The sequence below is a fragment of the Alosa pseudoharengus genome, unplaced genomic scaffold, assembly GCF_046254945.1.
Source record: "Alosa pseudoharengus isolate Yale_2024_CS ecotype anadromous, Long Island Sound unplaced genomic scaffold, YU_APseudo_1.1 YU_APseudo_1.1_scf_23, whole genome shotgun sequence".
In the NCBI taxonomy this organism is placed as follows: Eukaryota; Metazoa; Chordata; class Actinopteri; order Clupeiformes; family Clupeidae; genus Alosa; species Alosa pseudoharengus.
In genome coordinates, this window is record NW_027468685.1 from 22,969,223 (window position 1) to 22,981,722 (window position 12,500).

The following is a 12,500-nucleotide window of genomic DNA, read 5'->3' on the forward strand; positions in this document are numbered from 1 at the left end:
CACGGTATCTCAATAAATCATCGATTTAGTATTTGATTTTATTAAACTACTAGAGCAATTTTCTGAATGACAGTGGATATACCAAATATGTTGGTATTTCACTAGGTTCGCTCAAAATGGTACCGGTGAGGTGTGGTTAAAATGGACAACTACTGATCAGTAGTCTGCAACTTTTTTAGTCGAATGATTAACAATGCATTTGTTTGGCTGCAATCATGTCAATGAAGGTGATGATACAATGAAGGGGCAACTTGTTTAGCAATGTTGTAGGGCACCTGCATAACCGGTTTCATGTGTTCGGATTGGATGATGACAATTTGCCTACTGAAGATCAATGTTATCCTGGAAAAAAAAAACCTCTTGCCCAATATCAATGGAAATGTGGCAGAACCATAATACTCAGAAACACTGCCAAGCAACATCACTCACAAAGTTGCCTTGCGTATCATCAACTGTAGAGATTTCTGCCTTCATGCGAAGTGAAGTACACCAACCTAAAATATTACTTAGTACACTCTCCATGAACTGTAACATTCTTAAGGTAGAGTTATTTCACAACAGAAGGAAGATGCTATTTGTGGTCCAACTGTTTCTCTGTGTTTTGAATGACACTGATTAGCCATGATGCTGTGGCAAATTTGCAAAGAAGCTGTCATACTGTCCCGGGGTGCCAAAAGTGAGACCTAATAAGAGCTTCATTGTTGTAATGAGTTTCAGAGCAGCGTTGCTGGAAAACTACTGTGACTTGCTCAGAGCAAACAAGATAGGAGGATGTCTCAAACTATTCTCCTTCAGTCAGATAATGGCACTGCACAACTCTCCATTGCCTTCCAACTATATACAGTATATTTATTTAAATGAATGCGAATAGGCAGCACATGCACATGCTCTCTCTCTCTCTCTCTCTCTCTCTCTCTCTCTCTCTCTCTCTCTCTCACACACACACACACACGTGCTCTCCCTCTTTGTCTCTCAATCTATCTATATCTATGTATCTCTCCCCCACACACACTCACGTAGAGAGAGAGAAAGGGAGAAAGAATGCTTTGAGGATGGTTGATCAAGGCTGACAGAGAGGGACCTGCTTGAGTTTAACAGTTGGCTGCATCTGTAGAGGGTAAGTCGAACCCTTACGGGCATGTGCGTATGTGTATGTGTCTGTGTGTGTGCGTGTGTCTGTGTGGGTGTCTATGTCTCTGTGTTGTGTGTGTGTGTGTGGGTGTACGCAAGTGTGTACTGTAGATATATGCTCTGTGCATATGTTCATATATGAATTGGCCTCTATAAGCCTATTCGTGCATGCCTATAGTGTTAAGAATATAAAAATAATTTAAACTAGATGTACCGCGTAGCGGTACAAAATATGACCGCCGCTCAGTCCTGCACATCCATTCCGCGAAAATAAATCATATTAATGAATTTGTCTCCATCTTCTACTCCATCCCCCACTCTTGAAACTTTTGTGTATGCTTGTTTGGAATGTGTGTTTGCACACATTCCGCACACAAAGTAGCCTACTGTTGCTGCAAAGGTGAATAGATTTGTTTCTGGGCCAAAAAATCTGTAACATTGTTATAAAACCTTTAAAATCTCTAAACAATCACAAGTAGGGCAGTTCATCATAGTCCATCCATTGCAACTGGACTGATGAAAGGTACACCTGTAGGCTACATTGTATTTGGGAAAAGCAGAAGGTAGCAGCATAATGTATTTATTTATTTATTATTAAACTAAAACAATCCCTGTCAGTTCCATGCAGTTTTCAACAGCTATCAAGAAGAGAGGTCATGTCATGGATTTTTGTGAATGTTTCTTCTTCTACATATGCATAGGTTTAGTCATCTAGTTCAAATTATATTCAGCTTTATTGTCAATGCACAAATTAAATACCAGTAGTCTAAAACAAAATGCCGTTTTACCCAGTGGTGCAAATAACTGACATGTCCAAAAGGGCCTTCATGAAATGCGTTGCGAGACTGTTCATACACATTTTAGCGGGCAAAGTTGAAGAGCTACTCTCCGTTATTGTTTGTGCAAATAATATGCTGATTCATGTTCCCTTGCATTTTGCAACCATGAGGTCCATGGTTAAGCTCAATCTTTTGACGCAATCTTTTGATTTTCACCCAGCCTAGTCCATGGTAGGCGCCCGATAGAAATATTGTTTAATTTTGCGATTGAGATATCCACGCACTGGCGCCCCCCCTGCGACGTGTTCGCCCCCCGGTTTTAGAGCTATTCTAAATGCAAAAATGCATAGACATTGCATGACAAAACCGTGACTGTTAACAAACTATAAGCTATATAAGGTAGGCCCTATGCTAGGCCTATTACACAACACAAATTGTCACCAGGCTATGCTGGCGACCCAAATAAAATCTCCGTTGGAACCAATGGCTTACACCTTACAGTATCAAGCTGCCACCTCTTGGCGAAAAGTTAATAGTTTTGCATATCAGTAGTAATACATTTCACGTAGCTGTGAATCACGGAAAGGGCGAATGAAGTGGACACTTCTAAATGGAACCCAACCCACTGTACAGTAACTCAAGGTCTGTGGCTAAAGCAGCCATAATGAAAGCGTTATCATTGTTTGGATACTTCACACACACGTGTTTTTTAATCGCATAGACTACAACTACCAAGCTGGAATCAAAGCACATCGACTCCCCTCTCACACCCTAAACACGCACTTCGAACAAACAAAAAGCGCCTCAGTCTCACGGAATAGCCATAGGCAAAACTGTATCTGACCGGTGTAACGTTGGTACTAAATCATCCATCGCAAAGAATGATTTTTGTAGCACGTGCAACAAATATGTGTAGGTACAGCCCTGCCCTGAATACATCTCAACGTGCGCTCTAAAACATCTGGTTTAAATGGAGATGTAGATCATCACGGGATCATAGACAGGTTATCTTTCAGGTAGCCTAGGCCTATATATTTTCCATTAAAAAACCATCACGTAGCGAACGTGTTGTGGCTAACTCATTTAGCTCCTGTTAGTAGCCTAGGTTATGGTCATAAGCAAATGAGATGACAGTCGAAAGATACAATTAGTGCTGTTATCGATTTGCTTGGTAGCCTATAAACGCATTTATGGTTTTCTACAAATACATCAATAATCAAATTGGCCTCCATCACTCAACCATGCTAACGGTAACATTATTTTACCTACGTTCTGCTATTGATAGGATTAACGTAGCCTACCTGCAGTAAAAAACAAGCATGTCCGATAAACATTCTCAGATTTATTTCGGCTTCAAGAGGAAATGGGAATTACATTTCATGCAGAAATCATCCTACCCTTAGACGTTCTCTGCGGTAAACTACTGTAGCCTACAGTCTTGTCCTTGTAGGAAGCATAGTGTCTTTCTAACCCACTTTAGATTAACTTCCAACAAAATTACGTCTTACTGCAACGATGCGCCATCTAGTGGACAAACGACTACTTATCGCCAATACTGGAAATGCAGCCATGATGATGATGATGAATATTTATTTTGGCTTTCTTTTAATCCTACTGAATTTGTAATTATGTATCAGCCGTTCTAATACCGATAGTATGTGGGTGCCTGTGTGTGTGTGTGCATGTGTATATGTGTGCACCACCATCTACAGGCCAATGAGTGTAGAGTCACTAAATGTACACATAACTTAATTTTTTAGACCCCCCCATGGATGAAATTCTACGAAACTTGGCATACCCCCAGAGAATGTCAGGTTAATCATACACATAAAATTTGGTGCAGTTCTGAACGTCTTTACTGAAGAGAGGGGCGATTAAAGCAGAATGATATTGCATTTTCATTTTTTACCGGGGGGGTGCAAATCACAAATGAGTGATTATGGGCTAAGTTGATGTGGGCCCTTGAGACCAACATACCATAAAAATTTCTTCATCCTCGGTGCCACGGTTCAGGTAGTTATTTAGGAAAAACTGCATTTTTTGGGTTTCGGGGGGCCCAGCGCGGAGGGGGAGTGGCCCCCGGGGACCAAACAAAATTTTTCCGTAAAAGTCTAGTGGGGCTACATACCCACCAAATTTCATGTGCCCTGGTGTTTCGGTGCCCCGGGTATCGTTGACCAAAATTTCAGGAAGTAGATGACGGAAAAAAAAAAAAAAAAAAAAAAAAAAAAAGAAAAAAAAAACTTTGACAATCCCTATATGACCGCTTCGCTAGCTTCGCTAGCGGCGGTCATAATAATCACAAATCTCGGGGCACTTCAGAAGACTGAACCCAAAGAAAGGGACCGGAACATATGATTAGTTAAACCGAGCTTTACGGAGCACACGATTAGTTAAACCGAGCTTTACGGAACAAACAATTTGTTAAACCTAGCTTTACGGAACACGCGATTAGTTAAACCTAGCTTTACGGAGCACACGATTAGTTAAACCGAACTTTACGGAGCACATGATTAGTTAAACTGAGCTTTACTGGTGCTGGTACTGGTATAGTTCTCGCCGAACCATAATTTAAAAAAATTCAGTGCTAGAATATGCATGCAAATACATTTACAAAATAAGCTATGAAATGGAATGATTGCTTTCACTGATACAAGGGCATTTTCAGCCAAGACAAATTTAGAGAGACACCAAGTTTCTTTTGAAAAAGCTTATGTAAAAACTCTGACTGGTTGGACTTCTTTTCTTCCTGTAAAGGCACTTTTCTTGAGTGACTGGCTGTTAGAGGGGTCTGCGGCCTGTGGAGATACCACATGTCTCCTGAAGATGCTAATAGGTCCTCCGTAAATGATTTATTGAAAGATATTTTTAGTGACATCCATTTGAAATGCTGCATTTATCATGCAAACACACCAGTGTGTGGCCATTTTGAAAATCTTTGAGCCTTCTGGCTTTTTATACTAATGCTAGTCAAGTGATGCTTTTTTGTGATGTTATTTACCAGGAGACGAGCAGGTCCTCCAGAAGAGCAAACAAAATATTCATATTCTATTGGTCTACCCAGATTACATGCATGTGGGAATGCGTGTACTACACACACACACACACACACACACACCACGCACACACTACACGCACACACTCACACACACACACACACACACACACACTGGTTTAATAAGTTATGAAAGACTCAGAGGTAAACTGAGGTGAACCATTCCAATAGCCCATGATTATGAACATATTATAAAACAGGTTTTACACACTGGGAGCAATTATACTAATTTCAAAAGAAATGCCCCCCCCCCCATGTGCATGTGGTTTGTGTATTGCTGTTTCTTTGTCCTCCTCACAAACACGATAACTCAATCCATCAGCTGATGCATTTGAGATTGCATTCTTGTTTGCTACCCTTTGTTTTGACAGCAGACTCTCAACCCCGTTTCGTGAGGGGCTGCTTTGTATGATTCCGAAGGAGTTTTTTGAATAACTTGACCTTTCTTTGGGGACTTCTCCCTGTAGCCATATCTGTTTCACCGCAATGCTAGATTGGCTTTATCTTCCGATGCCACCGTCGGGGCCTGCGTGGTCTTCAGCACACCTTTTGTAATAGGACCGGGGGCCAGCTTTCACATGCTGATCATTAGGGCTCTCTGAATGACCCATTGTTTGTCACTGTGGTCCTCTCATGCTAAAACCAAGGTCAGTGAGAGACTTGAGATTTGCAGACATGTAAGGCCACTGTGAGAAGGGTGAGCCCAATTTGCCAATTATTGTTGTTAAAAGCACATAGGTGTACTTGAAGGACGTTAATTACAGAATGTTATTTCGCCAATGTGACTCTTTCCTAGCAAGTCATTGCCTTAAAATTCAAAATAATATCTACATGATTTGAATGCTTTGTTAGCATGGTGCGTTTTGTCAGTGTGTGTAGAGAGTTTCTAAAAGTCGGTTGAAGGTTGAAGCCTGTGTTGAAATATCACTTACCTGACGCATGTCTACGTGAGTCTGAGAGATGTTTTAGGTTCATATTAAGAAGTTTCAGTTGCTAGTTCACAGGGAGGTTATGATATGCTGTTTGAGCGATGTGTTCAATAAAGAACGTTCTTTGGATGCCGTTTGATATTTCTCCATCGTCTCCTCCCTAGGGATTTAACTCGCACCATCCTAAGTGTAATTCCTCCTTTCATCTCCGACACATGCTCCTTTATTTGCCTCTGACAGGAAATGCAACAACACTTTGTGTATCGTCGACTCTGTGTGAAGTGTTTGAGTGCGCACGCGCCCGCACGCATGTGTGTGTGAGTGTGAGTGTGTGTGTGTGTGTGTGTGTGTGTGTGTGTGTGTGTGTGTGTGCTGCTCACATAAATGCTAGGCAATTGAATTGCTTCTTCTGTGAGCGAGTGGGAATTTGTAAATCTGTCAATAGCATTTCATTCCTCAAAACCTTTTATTTTTTTCCTGATTCAGTTTTGGATTTTCTGTTTGGTGACATAACTTTGGTGTCCTCCAAGAATGCACGTGCATGAAATGATGAATTGTAAACCGTAAACCAATCATCCTGATTTGGAATGTGAAGGTAAAAAAGTCCAATTGGATAGCGCTCAAAGTTGATGTTGGGACACACACACACACACACACACACACACACACACACACACACACACACACACACACACACACAGCTGTACTCCTCTGTACCAACAAATAAATAAATAGTCAAACACACAGATGGATAAATAAATAGATTACAGATATTAAAAAAACAGAATTTTTTTACAGATGCATGGCCCAGGATGCTCTGTCAGAGAATGACCCAGTGGAGGAGATAATTGTAATACGACACATCTCATGCCATTCCCTCTGGGACTTGAGATAGATGAGAAGAAGTCTGTCATTGTTGCCCTAGCACTTTATCAGTGATACGTCACTCAAGAGGATCATATTCTGTGTTTTTATGTCCCTGTGGTTTTCAGGAATGGAGTGTCTGGTTGATGCTCTGCTGTCGTGGCGGAAGGCCTTCGCGTCCCAGTCTTCCCTGTATGTCAATGTCCTAAGGGCTTACTGTGGTCATTGTACGTTTACAGTCAAAGGTATGGGGTGGACAGGAGACGAGCAATGTTTATGTCTTATTATTTTTTCAGTCAGTATGGCTGTGGGGACATCTGGGCAGGCAGCCGTTGTGGTGTTGTTTTAGTTGAGATTGGAGAGACATTGGAACAGGAGTGTCTGCACCACACCCTTGTACGCGGCAGCCACGGTATTTTTGGGCCATTACTCCAAAAATGGAATTAAGGAAAACAAGGTCTGAGCCGAAAGATTGAGACAGCAGAAAGAGACACACACACACACACACACACACACACACACACACACACACACACACACACACAGACACACACACTCACACACACACACACAGGCACAGACACACACACACTCACACACACACACACACACACACACACACACACACACACACACACACACACACACATAAAAATGTCGGGACTCTCTCTCTCTCTCTCTCTCTCAAACACATATGCACACACACAAATACACACAGACACACACACACACATACACACACACACACACACACCCACACACACACACACACACACACACACACACACACCTCCTGTAAAATTCATGTGTCTTTTTGTTATAGCCCATAAAAAGAGACTGGCGTATTTGAGTGCATTTGGCTCGTTTAACACATGGGCGAGAAACACTGGCTTTCACCGTGCTGTGATTAGCAGCGTTTGACCGCCGCTGTCTGAGGTGACTAAATTGTGGAATGTCTGGACGGCAATGTGGAAAAAAAGACGGCGGGGGAAAAAAACATGAAGGACTTCAGTATTCAGTGTCCCTTTTGAGTCTGTCAGAGGAGAGCAGTCAGACACAAAGAGAGAGGGAGAGAGAGAGAGAGAGAGAGAGAGAGAGAGAGAGAGAGAGAGAGAGAGAGAAAGACAAAGATAGACAGAAATGAGAAAAGATTAGCATCCCCGTATGTCTCCCGTCTTCCGTGCTTCATTTTGGCCAGAATCACTCTTTGAAGTCATCAAGGCCACACAGTCTGTGCTTGGTTGCTAGGTTGCTAAAGGGAGCCAGCTTGGCTCTCCCAGATGTTTGGCAACATCTGCACCACCCAGAACCAACATTATACACACACACACACACACACACACACACACACACACACACACATACACTAACACACACACACAGATGGTCTGGACTAACTGACCTGGCAACCACCCAGGCAGGAGCCAGCCATTTCCTCCCCGTGGCAACACTGGACCCATTACATCATCTCCAGTCTGACTGGTCTGAACTTCACACAAACACACACACACACACACACACACACACACACACACACACACACACACACACACACACACACACACACACACACACACACAGGAGAGATGATGATTTGTGGCCGTGGAACCGAGGCCCTATTTATGAAATGATGGCTCTATTACAGGGTGGAGTTCCAGAACAAAGCGCTGCAGAGAGCCAAAGACATTAGAATGGGTTCGGACGCGCCGCTGTAAACCTCTGCCCTTGAACGCGGGCGTCCTTTTTATGGCGGGCACTCACACCTCCAGGGGGACCGGACTCCTGGTGTGAAGCACGCAGGCACATGCACCACACACACACACACACCACACACACTTAGTCAGACACAGACAGACACAGACACACATACACACACACACTCACACACATAGACAGACAGATAGACACACACACACACACACACACACACACACACACTCACACACACACACACACACACACACACACACACACATACATACATAGACAGACAGACACACACACACACATAGACAAACAGACAGACACACACACACACACACACACACACACACACACACACACACGTAGACGGACACACACACACAGAGACACATACACATTCTTACACACTACCTCTTCCTGTCTATGACCCTCTCTTCTGTATGCACACACACACACACACACACACACACCTCCACACACTCATGTGGCAGACAGGCTTGTGGAGTGCAGGACTGCCGTGAGTGAGAGACTATTGTCTGAGAGCTTAAAAATGCCAGTCCTGCTCAATGACTCCTTTGTGTAGGCAGACAGAAGACATGGCTGCAGCATCACTTACAGCCCTCCTCTTACCTCACTCTCATTCTCTCTCTCTTTCTCTCACTTTCTGGCTGTCTCTATCTCCATCATACTCACTCTCCCTTTCTTTCTTTCCTTTCTCTCTTCCACTCTTTCTGTCTGTGTTTTTCTCCATCATACAGTATACCTCTCTCCCTCTCTCTCTCTCTCTCTCCCTGTCTGGCCAGTCCTATAAACTGGTTGGTTTTATATTACCCTCAACACAGTCTTCAGTGAGGTTGTCTCAGACATAGACAAAGAACACACATATTCAGGCCATTGGCATGTGTGCCTTAGGTACCCACTCGCACATGCAAACCCATACTAAACTATTATGCACACAGACACACACAAACACACATGCACGCGCACAAACACACACACACACACACACACACACACACACACACACACACACAATTACACAGCTTGCAAACAAATATTAGGATGAAAATGGATCCAGGAGGCCAGATGCAACTATTCAGACCAATAGAAACATCACACACACGCACACACACACACATACATACACACACACTCTCTCACACACACACACACACCCACACACACACACACGCACACACCTAACAAAGGGAATTGAATTGCACTTCCCCTTCCTCTAGCCTCCTTAGTTAACCTCTGCTGGTATGCAATTGTATTGAGCTTAATCCACCCCCTCCACCGCACCCCTCCACCCATCACTCCATCCACCCCTCCTTTTTTGTCCCATTTCCTCTATCTCACTCCCTTTATCCAGCTGATTCCATTAAGTTCTGCTGCCCTCCCTGCGCGCTTAATTATTGCCGTGGGAGGGAGATTTGTGGCATGTTCATAATGTCAACCCTCGGCATTCTGGGCAATGACGGAAAGCTCCGAATGCTGGAGCACCATGTAGCCACGTGGCTAATAACCTCAATAAAGAACTGGGAGGAGAGGAGGGATGTTATGCATTGAGATATTACTCAGCCGGCGAGCCTTTTGAAGAAACTTTGAATAAATCACCGCCGTGGCTGTATTCAGTTTAAAAGTAATTGTTTTTGGATGGAAATATTGTAATTGAAAGCAGGGGAAGCGTGCTATCTGCAAAACATATGCTTTTGTGTAAGTGTGTGTCTCCCTCTGTGTGTGTGTGTGTGCGTGTGTGTGTCAGTATTTGTGATTATGTGTGTGTGTGTGCATGTGCAGTTTTCATTTTTATAGTGTTGCACAGTAAATGGCAGAGCAGTAATCCACCAAAGCTGAGAGGCATTGAAAATCAGCACCTTGTCTATGTAGATATGTTATTTTATCCATCTACAGAGGGCTTTATCTTCACCTACACACCCACTTCCACACACCCACACACCGCACACACAGACACGCATACACACACATGGACATGCTCGCGCTCCAATCCTGGTAGACACATGTTCTGCTCCATGTTCCAATCTTCCTCTGCCCTAGTGAAACGAAGCAGGGCCTCAATGAGGATGAACCCAGGGTCACATGACTCCACACACACACACACTCACACACACACACTCACACACACACACACACACACACACACACACACACACACACACACACACACACACACACACACACACATTTCTCCTGAGCTGCTAGTGCTCAACTCTCCTGTTCCCCGTTCTGTAAGACTAGGAGTGCACAGGCCCATCAGAGTGAGTGTGAAGTCACGTCAAGCATGAGACATCGCAACCTTCATTCCCCGCATGCCTATGTTAATGTCCCCATGTCCCCACCACACACACACTTGCACACACACACACACACACACACACACATATACATGTACACGCACACACACATACATACACGCACGCATGCACTCACACACACACATACGCGCGCACACACACACACACACACATACACACATGCACACAGAGAGAGAGAGATACATAGACATACAGTATACTGTATATAGAGACCTATGCATGCAGTACTCACACAGGTACACACACACGTAGCTACTTCACACTTACATGTGCACACACAGACATAAAGACAGATGTGTTTGCAGTTCGCACACATACTCACACGTGCCCAGCACTCACATTCTTCCACACATGCACACATGCACACACACACACACACACACACACACACACACACACACACACACACACACACAGAGGCACATGCCCTCAAACACACGCGCTACATAAATATACACTTTGCCCGTGTACATTCTTACATGTGCGGAGAGTTGATATGTCTCTGATGGGCCCGTATATAATTAAATCTGGGCTGGGGCTGGCGGAGTGCTATCAGGGTGAGTATCTGGGCGTGTGAAATGAGAGGGCCTCAGTAGGGGCTTACGTAAGGGGCCCTCGTGCTCCGCTGCAGCTAAGCTGATTACATGGCCGACGCATACTCATTTCCACCGCTCTTCAGGAGCCCCTGCCTGCTGCTGCTGCAGTATGGGTTAGCGCATCGCTCGCTTTCTCTCTCTCTCTCTCTCTCTCTCTCTCTCTCTCTCTCTCTCTCTCTCTCTCTCTCTCTCTCTCTCTCTCTCTCTCCTCCTCCTCCTCCTCTTCTCTCTTATGCTATTCATTACTCTCTGTCTTTCTCTTCCAGCTCTCTTCATCTGTCTCTCTCCCTTTTCTTCTTGTGCTCTTCCTCTCTAACTCTCTCCATTTCTCCCTTTTCTCTCATCTACTCGAGCTCTCTCCATCCTCTCTCCTCTCTCTCTCTCTCGAGGCATCTCATTCCACTCCTCAGACACACATACTAACATACACACACAGAAACACACACACACACACACACACACACACACACACACACACACACACACACACACACACACACACATACACATACACACATTTCATAGTCATTTTCTCCCTCTTTAGTTGCCCCTCACACTGTCTCTCTCTCTCTCTCTCTCTCTCTCTCTCTCTCTGTCTCTCTCTCTCTCTCTTTCTCTCTCTCTCTGTCTCTGTCTTGTTCTCTCCATCCCACTCTAGTAGAGTCAAAGGGGACTCCTAAGCCCCATGTTACACACGTCCTGGATAGCATCCATGAGCTCCAGCAAGCCCAGCTCAGCCCCATCATTAAACAGATAGCGCCGGATCCGAGTCCACAGACTTAAGAGTGAGAGAGAGAGAGTGGAGATGGCCAGCCATCACACACACACACACACACACACACATGCAAACACACACACACACACGCACGCACGCACACACACGTGGTCCCGGGCTGCCAACGCGGCTGTGAGGGTAAGGAGGGGATTTAATATGCCGTGTAATCCCCCTGACTTATCACTGGTCTGCGTTTTAATTAAATTGGCAGTAAAGGCAGAGCACGGCCTCTCAACATACCTGTGGTAGTTCAAGATGAGGAGTGCAGTGGAATATGGGACATATGTGTGTATGTGTGTGTGAGTGCATGCATGTGTGTGTCTATGTCTAT